The 12909-nt window shown below is 40.3% G+C and overlaps 1 long non-coding RNA gene across 1 annotated transcript; it reads right to left on the bottom strand.

The window, feature by feature from the left end:
- Positions 1 to 224: 224 nt before the first annotated feature.
- LOC114666647 (uncharacterized) lies at positions 225 to 12257 on the bottom strand. Its single transcript, XR_003718606.2, has 4 exons — positions 12196 to 12257; positions 5180 to 5242; positions 4902 to 4963; positions 225 to 503 (listed from the first exon to the last, which is right to left on the bottom strand). It is a non-coding gene; the product is annotated as an uncharacterized LOC114666647 (long non-coding RNA).
- Positions 12258 to 12909: the final 652 nt, after the last annotated feature.

The following is a 12909-nucleotide window of genomic DNA, read 5'->3' on the forward strand; positions in this document are numbered from 1 at the left end:
GATGGCTGAAGGATTTTAATCTTCTCAAGTCTACAGTGCAGGCCTGCATTTAATGGATTTCCCAGGAAATAAACTAAACTGGTGAAAATCTCTGACAGTGCACTCTAAGAAAAAAGAGCATTAGTGCTAACCAGGAAACTGTCTTTATTAAAACTAGCAGCCATATGGGGTCCCCAGGGACTGAGTCTCAAAAGAAATAACATACATTATATAGATACTTAGCGTGAAGAAAAAAGTTACTAATTTTCTGGCAGAATTACACATTGCTTAGCAAGGACTGGAATATTACAGTACAACTTCTGTCATTTTTCTTATTCAAACAGGAGCATTTAAACATAACAATCATATACAGAGTGTAAATGCACATACAGGTAAACTCAGGGTGACGTTACTGGCAGAACAGGCAATGGCAACTTGACATCTTCATAAAAGTGCTTGTTGAGGAATGGCGTGCTATCTTGAAGGGCTAAAGTTTTCACAACTTTCTGATGGCAAAATCGTTTCTGTTAGAGAAAAAAAAATCATTAGAAAATGTCTATAAATAACTGAATATTCTCAGTTTGAGTTCAATGTTAACTATAACAGCAATTTCACCTTTCCAGTGGGAAATATATACAGTGTGGAAACTGGCTCGGACACAGACAGGCAGACACGCTCATGTCACCCAACACACGTTTATGTACACAATTATTTACAAAGTTCAAGTGCCCACAAACCCCAAAGTCCTAGCCACACAACAATGCCTTCTCTCTCTTCAGGCCGCCTCCTTGCCTTCCTCCCGACATCATCTTCCTTCCTCCCGACTCTTGTCAATGACTGGAGGGAGGCGGCCCCTTTTATACACACCCAGATGTGCTCCAGGTGCTCCCCGGCAATCTTCCACTGACACTCCCCAGTGTGGCGGAAGTGTCGGCTGTGCACCCGGGTCCCCAAGGCATCAGGGCGCCCTCTGGCGGAGGCCACGGGTACAGAGCTTGGAAGCTCTACCCTGTAGGGGCCCCCAATACAACCAGGGCGTAAGCCCCGTCCGGGTGCCACAACAATAAATATAAAATACGAGCTGTATATACCCGGCGTTGCCCGGGGCAGAAGTAACGTAATCGGTCAAACACTTACATATATACCAAAGTAAACCTAATCGGTCAAACAGTTACATATATAAAAAAACCGAACCTAATCGGACAAACAGCTTCATATATACAGAAGCGAACCTAATCGGACAAACAGCTAATCTATATACATAAGCAAACCTAATTGGTCAAACAGTTACATAAATACAAAAGCAAACCTAATCGATGAAACAGCTTCATATATACAGAAGCGAACCTAATTGGTGAAACAGTTATGCATGTGCAGAATGATTTTACAAACATTATGCGTGTTAACAATCATTAAAAAGAAAAGATTGAGGAACTGTTCTTCTATATGTGATGAAGCCACTAATAAGACAGATTTTTTTCAGGACCCAGCTGTTTCATAACTAAACTACTGCCACCCCAAAGTAATGCCTAATAGTGGTTTTTGGGGTAGGTGTGGAATAAAAAGGGTGTTTTTTAGTCAGTAAGAATCTGACACTACCCTTCAGTACGGGCTGAAGGGTGCCTATGTAAGGTTTTACATCCTTCCCGTATGGAAAAAAAAACATACTAAACTTTTTTTTCATCATTACAGATAATCTCAGTCAAATCGAAGTACGCATTGTCAATTTATTTTTATCTAATTTTTACTTTTTCACAAAGCCATCCCATGGCAATTTGTATGAATAAACTTTTGCTAGAGAGTTAGCAAAAGTTTATTCATGCACATATTTTAATACGGATAATCTATCTCTAATCAAGGTTCTCATTTTCATTCTAATTTAAAATAATAATAGATACTCATTTTTTTCTTCTGTTTTAGAAAAACCAATCTATGCCACCTACGTCTTCGTCAAGTCAGCTTTATCCAGCTTCATCACATATAGAAGAAGAGTTCCTCAATCTTTTCTTTTTAATGATTGTTAACACGCATAATCTTTGTAAAATTATTCTGCACATGCATAACTGTTTGACCAATTAGGTTCGCTTCTGTATATATGAAGCTGTTTCATCGATTAGGTTTGCTTTTGTATTTATGTAACTGTTTGACCAATTAGGTTTGGTTATGTATATAGATTAGCTGTTTGTCCGATTAGGTTCGCTTCTGTATATATGAAGCTGTTTGTCCGATTAGGTTCGTTTTTTTTATATATGTAACTGTTTGACCGATTACGTTTACTTTGGTATATATGTAAGTGTTTGACCGATTACGTTACTTCTGCCCCGGGCAACGCCGGGTATATACAGCTCATTTCATATAAATATAAATTATTAAACAGTAAAATCTTCTTCTGTAATTTGCTACCGTGGCAATTTGTGTGTCTGTCCAGGATTTTAAATGACCTGTAGCTCGCAAACCGTTGCACCTATACACTTGACATGTGGTACACATATAGTACGTCACGTCTACTATCCGCTTTATGGGTGATGATTGTTTTAGTCTTTTTATCTTTATTTTATTTTATTGTACAATCAAGTCCTATCTGCGCACAGCAGGGCAGCCGTGGGCGGATGCGTATGGTGTATTCACTCGATGTTATCGTGCATTGCGCTGTCAGTGGTATTTTGATAAAAGAATTTGAACAACATATAAGAAGCGTATAAATTATTAAACAGTAAAACATTAACATTTAAGAAGTAAAGTTACATTAAGTACTACTGCTGTGCCTTCGGGTATACCTCATTTTTTGTTTGCCCATTACATGCTTAAATGTATAAATTTTTTGGTGCACCTACCCGAGAACACGCAACATATAACCGAGCGTGGGAGAAGCATGGATTTTAAACACGCGTTGAGTTGATGTGCTGGTCTCCCTCGTGAAATAACTGGTAATGTTTGACTAAAATCTACAGCGAGTAAAACGACATTAGCTCCTATTTTTTTTTTTACGATCTCTGAGATGTTGCTTTTTTTGGTTCAAGGCTTCATAAGCTCTTTTATGTTGTATGGTGTACTTATCCCAAACCATCATCTTTGAATGTTGCAAGACTTTCGCCTTGTATGTAGATCGGGGTAATTACATTCATTGCATTCCTAGTCTGAATCACAATGTGATTGTATGGGTGGTTACCTGGCACTGTAGGGTTGCCACCCGTCCTTTAAAATACGGAATCGTGCCGCGTTTGAGAATGAAATTGCGCGTCCCGTTTTAAATCAATACTGGACGGGATTTATCCCGTATTTTTTTTATCATTTTTTTTTTAAAGCAGCGTCTCATGCAAATCATCCCACACGCATTTTATGAAGATGCCTCCTTTCCTACTTTTGATTGGGTAATACTTGATGTCATCGTTAGTTTGATTGGTGTTTTTAACTGTCCAGTGAGTAGGGCGTGTCTTTCAACCGTAAGCAGATTTTTTGCACTGGTATCACTGACCTCGACGACGGCGACGTTATACGTCAAAAATAAATTACGATAAATGACGATTTTAGCGATACTTTATTACGACGGCGGCTACATAGACATGATCAAATAAAAACAAAAAAATCAAATAATCATTCTACATTTTCAAAACGTCGAAAAAACGACGGAATGAAAAAAAGGCCCACCCGACGACCCACCCATTCCATTTTTATATATATAGACAAGGAACTGCCAAGTACATGCTTGTTACTTTAACTGGTAACCTCAAATTGGACACACACTGGCTGGTGTAAAGTATTACATATCTATCATTCCAGAAGTCCTCCACACCAAACTCACTTGGCTCATTGTACCAGCTCCCATCTCCCAGTGGATCACAAGCTTCCTGACAGATAGTAAGCAGCAAGTGAGACTGGGAAAAATCACATCCAGCACACGAACAGTCAGCACTGGCGCCCCCCAGGGATGTGTCCTCTCCCCTCTGCTCTTCTCCCTCTACACAAATGACTGCACCTCAAGAGACCCGTCTGTTAAACTCCTGAAGTGTGCAGATGATATGACAGTCATTGGCCTCATCAAGGACAGTGACGAGTCTGTATACAGATGAGAGGTCGAACAGCTGGCCCTCTGGTGCGGTCAAAACAACCTGGAGCTGAACAAGCTTAAAACTGTGGAGATGATGGTGGACTTCAGGAGGATCCCCCCAGTGTTGCCCCCTCTCACAGTACTCAACAGCATTGTGTCTGCTGTGGAAAACTTTAGGTTTCTGGGATCCACAATTTCCCAGGACCTAAAGTGGGCACCAAACATAGACACAATTGTCAAAAAGGCCCAGCAGAGGTTGTACTTCCTGCGTCAGCTCAGGAAGTTCAACCTGTCTCAGGAGCTGCTCATCCAATTTTACTCTGCAGTAATCCTCTCTGTTCATCTATCATAGTTTGGTTTGGTTCAGCCACAAAACAGGACAGGAACAGACTACAACGGACAGTCAGGACTGCAGAAAAAATCATTGGCGCTGATCTGCCCTCCATTCAGGACGTATACAGATCTCGAGTCAGGAAACGGGCAGAAAACATCACTGCAGATCCATCACACCCTGGACATAACCTTTTTCAATTACTTCCCTCTGGTAGGCGCTACAGAGCACCGTACACCAAAACTACCAGACATATGAACAGTTTCTTCCCTCAGGCCATCACTCTCATGAACACTTAAGTCAATCTCTCAGCATCAGAGACAATACTAGGTAAAACAAAACGGAGTCCAATTCCTTGCATGTGTACATATACTTGGCCAATGAAGCTGATTCTGATTCTGACATATGAGTCGGAGGCATGCCTGTTAATATTTTGTTAGCTTATTATCTGCCTGCCTGTGATTGGCCACAAACAATTGTGACTTCCATTGGCTTTAAGAAATGGGGGAACTTCCAATGGATAACAAAATTTTAAAGTCATACCTTGTTGGTTTTCAAAATAATAAAGATTCATACAACTTTGCCATCTGTTACAGGAGGTGTACCTACAAAAAGGATGCACTTTTTAGAAAATTGAAACATAAAACACAAAAAACAGCTTTTTCAAACTGTAACATGATTTAGTATTAAAAAACTATCTGACAGACAGGCCACACTACCAAAATACTACGCAGCGTTCCTCCAATATTAACATACACCCCCCTTATTACCTGTCATGGTGTTTTCAGTGCCTGTCAACAGGGCAGCTCAAGTTGTCTTACCTTTGAAATTTTGTAACTCGATCACAGAGTAAAGTGTCTTTGGATTGTTTTTGACTGTCGTACCTAAGAAATAATAAAGCGGAATTCAGAATACAGGGATATGTACATTTTCTTTTCATTTCTTTTTTTAAATTTGTTAAATTGATCAATCAGGCACTTGGTCATTTAAGCAAATACTTGACAATGCTTCTAAAACTCTTGCTATTTTTATGGCTATTACCAATGGCATCTTCCATAGTTCCTACTTGATCAAATAAACACAGTGTAAGTGCCAAACAGGATGGACTGGCATCCTGGCCAGGATAAAGGAAAGATTCATGCCCATCATTCCCCCACACGAGAAGGTGGCAGTGTCCCTCCAAGCTGAACCTGATCAGAACACCTGCAGGGTGGCATGGGCGTCAGAGTAGGGTGGCAGCGGGCAACACTCAGCGGGAGGTAGTTGGGAGGAAGAATAATAGTGAAATTTATTTGTATTGTTCATGTGTTTGATTACTGGAGGATTGTGAAGATTTGCTTGGTGTGAATAGATACCTTTTATTTTATTCATATAACATCCGGTGTTATACTGTGTCTTGGATTTGGGGCTCTCCTGGCTCCCTGGTGGTCACAACAGGCATTTGTTAAATCTATAGCTGACACACATTTCTGTCAATTAGTCCAACAGTGAAAGCACTAAAACCGCACAAATGAAAAAAAGTGACGTGAAATGTGAAGTCGACTAAGACACATTTCCAGTGCTCATTATAAGCAAAAACAAATTCAAATTACAGTAAACTGGGTAAGATAAGCTCATGTGTTCAATACTTGTATTAGCACCATGTGAGGTAGCTTATGTGATCTACAGGCTTAAGGACTGCAACTAATGAAGATATTTAAATAAATTTATTTTCTGTGAATAACAAAATCTCAATTTGGCTTTTGGTAAAGCAGACTTAATAATCCTGTAATGATATAGTAGTGAGGCTATCTAGCATTCAGTTTTGATTTTCCTCTTTATCATGGCTCTTGTGACATTTACAGACATTTCTGTGGCATAAAGCTTTTGTTTATGGGGATTTATGCAGGCATATGCAACATCAGCTACTTTCTTAGGACCCACCTTGGTGGAGACTTCTGTTTGGCAATTGGTTATGTTCAGGGTTGTTATGGTTACAGGGGGTGACTGGGGAGTGAGGCCTACAAGTCCTGGTGGGAAATTTTATTTGAAAAACTGGCACTAATCCAAGACCATGGTCCTCAGCCGGAAAAGGGTGGAGTGCCCTCTCAGGATTGGGAGCGAGATCCTGCCTCAAGTGGAGGAGTTCAAGTATCTCAGGGTCTTGTTCACGAGTGAGGGAAGAATGGAGCGTGAGATCGACAGGCGGATCGGTGCGGCGTCCGCAGTGATGCGGGCTCTGCATCGGTCTGTCGTGGTGAAAAAGGAGCTGAGCCATAAGGCAAAGCTCTCAATTTACCAGTCGATCTATGTTCCTACCCTCACCTATGGTCTTGAGCTATGGGTAGTGACCGAAAGAACGAGATCGCGAATACAAGCGGCTGAAATGAGTTTCCTCCGCAGGGTGTCTGGGCTTTCCCTTAAAGATAGGGTGAGAAGCTCAGTCATCCAGGAGGGGCTCAGAGTAGAGCCGCTGCTCCTCAGCATCGAGAGGAGTCGGATGAGGTGGCTCGGGCATCTGATCAGGATGCCTCCTGGACGCCTCCCTGGTGAGGTGTTCTGGGCACATCCAACCGGGAGGAGGCCCCAGGGAAGACCCAGGACACGCTGGAGGGACTGCGTCTCCCGGCTGGCCTGGGAACGCCTCGGGATTCTCCCGGAAGAGCTAGAAGAAGTGGCCGGGGAGAGGGAAGTCTGGGCATCTCTGCTGAAGCTGCTGCCCCCGCGACCCGACTTCGGATAAGCGGAAGAGGATGGATGGATGGATGGATGGATGGCACTAACTAGAGGTAGGGATGAGGAGGAAAACTAAAGGATCAAGGAGAAGAGGCTATCTGAGCCGACAGATAAGCCTGGGTTAATGGAGAGGGCCACCTTCAAGAACATCCCTAAAGATGTACAGTTTAGCCTGTTCATTTTCTTATAGTGGGTCAAACTTGTTTAACAGTATGGGATAACTCTGTTCTGTATTCCTTATTATGTTGATATTTTTCCTAAGAGAAATCAATCAGCTTGGACTATTGTTGAACTGAAATTAATATGACAGCCCACATGGAACTTTTATCAGACTAAACTTTGATAATAATGTTTAGCCAACTATACTTCCTTAGAAGGCTGGCTTCCTTCAACATCTGCAATAAGATGCTGCACATGTTCTACCAGACAGTTGTGGCGAGCGCCTTCTTCTACGCGGTGGTGTGCTGGGGAGGCAGCATAAAGAAGAGGGACGCCTCACGCCTGGACAAACTGGTGAGGAAGGCAGGCTCTATTGTAGGCATGAAGCTGGACAGTTTGACATCTGTGGCAGAGCGACGGGCGCTGAGCAGACTCCTATCAGTCATGGAGAATCCACTGCATCCACTGAACAGGATCATCTCCAGACAGAGGAGCAGCTTCAGTGACAGACTGCTGTCACCGTCCTGCTCCACTGACAGACTGAGGAGATCGTTCCTCCACCACACTATGTGACTCTTCAATTCCACCCGGGGGGTTAAACGTTAACATTATAAAAAGTTATTGTCTGTTTTTACCTGCATTGTTATCACTCTTTAATTTAATATTGTTTTATGTATCAGTATGCTGCTGCTGGGGTATGTGAATTTCCCCTTGGGATTAATAAAGTATCTATCTATCTATCTATCTATCTATCTATCTATCTATCTATCTATCTATCTATCTATCTATCTATCTATCTATCTATCTATCTATCTATCTATCTATCTATCTATCTATCTATCTATCTATCTATCTATCTATCTATCACCAACATGTTGTTTTGAATGCTTGTATTAAACAATGCTTACATTTTGGTAGCTTGTATAGAAGGATGGGCAGGCATGGGGTGAGGAATAAGCTTTAGTGGTATTATTCTGATATAATGTACATCATTATCCCGCTATTATTGTTAATTGTGTTGTCTGATAACAATATACGTTTTGTGCTTGTTTGATTGGGTTTGCTCTAACAGTGTTCACTTGAAATGGGGGCACAGAGCCAAGGACTAGTAGAGTTTGGTGGTGCCTTACTTTTGAACATTGCCCGCCTCCCTATCAGCTCATTAAGTGTGACCATCATGGTTGTTATAGGCCGTTTATTACGATATCACTGTACAGGTTCATATCTGCTCGATGAATATTGAACTTCTTTTGATAGATGTACTTTTTCATACAATTTGTCAAATACTTTGATTCAAATCTACATGACGGTTTCTTAATTCCACCTCTTAATCATGTGACAGCTGCTACAGACAAACAGTAGCGTGTGAGATTAAAAAAACACACACACATTCTCTTTAATGTTAATGGTTCAGAGCTAGAACAGACAGAACTGAAACAAAGAAAAGACATCAGGAAATGAATCACCGACAAGTTAAAAGGAGCAGTACAATACCAGGAAAATGAGAGATATGAAAACAAAACTCCAATTCAAAAAGAACACAGAAGAGATTCCAAAATCAATGAGAACAAAAGGTTTGTAAATTTAAGAAATATTCAAATCATGGATAAAAAGAGATGCAACACACATGTATGTAACACTAATGATGACAGTTATCATTCAACATGGAGAGCCATCCTATTGATGGTCTCATAAAATGGCAACATGTTAAAAGGTGCCATAAAAATAAGAATAAGCTTTTTACCCAAAAGGTGAAAAACTTAAAAAAACAAAACTGTAAGATAAGACATAATAACAATAAAACAACATTTTCAAAAAAAGATATTAGAACAGATCCCAGGAAGGTCAAAAAATAATTTTCTGAAACTAAATATTCACAAAGGTTATGGGTGAGTCCAGTTCATGTAAACTGGAATTGGGCACAAGTCAGGAAACATGCTTTGGAGAGGGTACCAGCCCATCACAGGGCATACTCTCCAATACAGAGAAACTTTAGTTGTTTGTCATGATCAATTGCACATCTTCGAGATGTGAGAGGAGATTAAGCTGAAACTGTTAATTGTTTGCATGAGGCCTCATCCTGAGAACTGTGCAGTTTTGTATCTTATAAAACAAGGAAATAACAGCATAAGAGAAAGTCCAGAGAAAAAATAAAAGGCCAATACCAGAGCTACGGGCAATGAGATGCCAGGTCAGAGTAAAGTATCTAAATAAAGGTAACATTCCATTACAACAAACTGCCAGGGACCTAAAAATATTTTGTTGTAATGAGATTCTGTATTTGTCGCTATAGTGCTTTCTTTAACTTGCGTCCAGACGTTTGCAATCATTTCAATGGCTTCTTTCACGTTAATTTTAATCTTCTCCTGTCTACAAGTTATGCTGACGAGAACTTTTCTCAGCATTTCCTTGCGATAATACACTGTCAGGGTGTGAATGATGCTCAAACCCAATGGGTGAAGCACTACTGTGCAATTGGGTGGGAGGAATTCAACGCGAACATTATCTAAATGTGGAAGCATGTTGTGTGTAGCACAGTTATCAGTCAGAAGCCGAATCATCCTCTTCTTCTTCTTCATATTCCCCCCAGTCTCCACCCAACGGGGAACGTCACGCTGAAGTGTTTCCCAAAGCGCGATTGCCGCATCTGTGGAAGATTGTTTGTTCGTTGCCGGGGCAGGGCAACAGCAGACTCAAAGCGCTGCAGTGAGGCGCCACAGACACAAATCCTAAAAGATCGGGGTTGCAATATAAGTCCCTGTCATAGATAGATAGATAGATAGATAGATAGATAGATAGATAGATAGATAGATAGATAGATAGATAGATAGATAGATAGATAGATAGATAGATAGATAGATAGATAGATAGATAGATAGATAGATAGATAGATAGATAGATAGATACTTTATTAATCCCAAGGGGAAATTCACATACTATATACTACATATAGCCACTCTGCTATAAACAGACTGCAGTCAGATAGGGTTGTGACCAGGTTAGTGGCCAAGTAATCCTGTTCCCTTCATTTACAATGTTCCTTGCGTAACCCATTGAGATCTTTTCTGTTTACTTCAGTGCCGAGCCGCAGCAGAGCTGCGACTACAGAACTAACTTATCTGTGGATGATTCATTCAGGCATTTCAATGTCTTTTGGGCACTTCGTTGTAATGAAAGTATCTGCTGAATCTACTATGTAGATAACAGGATTTGTATAGACTTGTGTCATATGGGGAAACTGTCGGGACCATAAAAATACTTTGTTGTAAAGATATTCGTTGTAACTGAATTTTACCTGTATGTTCAAACTAAGGAAAGGAACACCATGACAAAACTGTATGAGTAAATTAGGTGGATGTCAGCTTTAAATCAAATGTTCAGCAAGAATTAGGGGGGGGATTTTCTTCACATAAAACATTGTAGATACAAATTGATCATGCATATTAATCAGGCATATCTTTGCTCAATGGTATTTAGAAAACATTAGTGATTAGGTTTATTTTTCTGAATGAGCTCCTGATCTAAGAAGGTCTTCTCCATCAAAATAAGGTATTCAGGATAAATCTGTTAATATATGAAGAAAACACTTAACATACAGTGGACCCTTGACTTACAAACTCAATTCATTTGCAAGGGCTGGTTGTAACTCAAGTTGGTTGTAACTCAAGACTATTTTTCCCCATAAGAAATAATGGAAATGCCCTTAATGTGTTCCGAACCTCAAACAGCAACACTTACTTAACTTTTTTTAATAAAAAAGGGTTGTATAATGTGCATAATTTACCAAAAACACCAATAATTTTTCTAATGTACTAACCAAAAAGTTATAAAAAGTGCCTAGCCTACCAGAAACAACAATTTCATACTGTACTCACCATTTAAGTTGACATCTTTGGCTTGCGGGAAGGATGAAGGAGGAGGAGAATGAAATGGAAGGTGGTTATTGTTTGGAAGGAGTTTCCTTATACAAATCTTTTCTTTGTAAAATTGTCGAGATGGTGGATTTCGACATGCTGTACATATTAGCGAGATCGGTCACACGAACGCCACTCTCATATTTCCACACAATTTCCTTCTTCGTTTCGATTGTGATCGCTTTCTTTACCTTCGTTACCTTCTTTTCCTTCCTTAGCAATTAGCGAAATAAATTATATAAATCACTGCACTGACCGAAATTACGTCCACAAACACATGTATCTGGGCTCCGACTGACGCTTACGAACGCTCTCGGCTGTTTGTTTACAATCGCACAAGCAGATACACGCGACCGCATTCGGGTCATAACGCAAGATGTTGGTCGTAATTCGAAACAAAAATTTTGGTCATAAAGCAAGTTGTTCGCATGTCAGGCCGGTCGTATATCAAGGGTCGACTGTATTTCCATCCATTCATTATCCATCCCGCTATATCCTAACTACAGGGTTACGGGGGTCTGCTGGAGCCAATCCCAGCCAACACAGGGTGCAAGGCAGGAAACAAACCTCAGGCAGGGCGCCAGCCCACCATAGGGCACACACACCCACACACCAAGCACACACTAGGGACAATTTAGGATCACCAATGAACCTAACCTGCATGTCTTTGGACTGTGGGAGGAAACCCATGCAGACACAGGCCAAACATGCAAACTCCACGCAGGGAGGACCGGGAAGCGAACCCGAACCCGGGTCTCCTAACTGCGAGGCAGCAGCACTACCCACTGCGCCACCATGCCACCCCTTAACATATTTAATTTAATTGAAAAATATATACAAAAAAGTACTTTATTTATTTATGTGGTTTAGTTTTATATTGGAAGTTATGGTAAACTAAGTGCAAGTCTGGACAACTGACCTTATTCTAGATGGGATTCACAACCTGAATAAGAATTACTGAAAATGCTGTATTTGCGGTGGTCCTGTGAAAATCAGAGAATTGTCAAAAAGATAAAAAACAAAATGATAATTAAATTAAAGAGGCCTACCGTTTTTGTTATTTTCATTCACTTCCTCTAACTCAGAATACACAGCATCCTCAATTTGTTCTACATGATAACAGAAACATAGTTAATGGTATTTTTTGGTTGAATGATAAGCAGAATATTAGATGTATAACACACTCACAAATAATTCAGGTTGTGGGGAGCCGGTGCCAATCCCAACAACATTGTGAATAAAGTAAGCAATCCGCTCTAGACGTGGTGCCATTTAATCATAGGATCCACTCACATATGTACTCCCTTACTCACATCGGGACAATTTAAAACTACAAATCAACCTAAAATGTACATCCATTAAGAATGTCAGAGGGAAACTGAGGAGGAAACGCCACACAGACAGTGACTACGCATGGCGTTTAAACCCTGGATACTGGATCTATGAGGCAGTAACATTAATTACTGTTACAAGATGTGCCCCTATTATAATTTTATTTAGAATCAAGTTATAAAAAAGATATGTATTGAGTCAAGTGTCTCTCATAGCTCAGCTTTCGTTTTTTATAAATTTAATAGCAATGGTTTAATTTAGTTAAAGTATCTGTGATAAATCATAATAAATGGGTTTTTTATATATAAATAAACTTTAGATTCTCCTGTTATAAATATTACTGACCTTGTTGTCCAGTCGTACTGAAGGGCTGCCTCTGGGTGGCATACTGATTCGAGTCAGATTCGTCCATTGTGGTGGTAGATACACAA

Source organism: Erpetoichthys calabaricus, chromosome 16 (assembly GCF_900747795.2).
Source record: "Erpetoichthys calabaricus chromosome 16, fErpCal1.3, whole genome shotgun sequence".
NCBI lineage: Eukaryota > Metazoa > Chordata > Cladistia > Polypteriformes > Polypteridae > Erpetoichthys > Erpetoichthys calabaricus.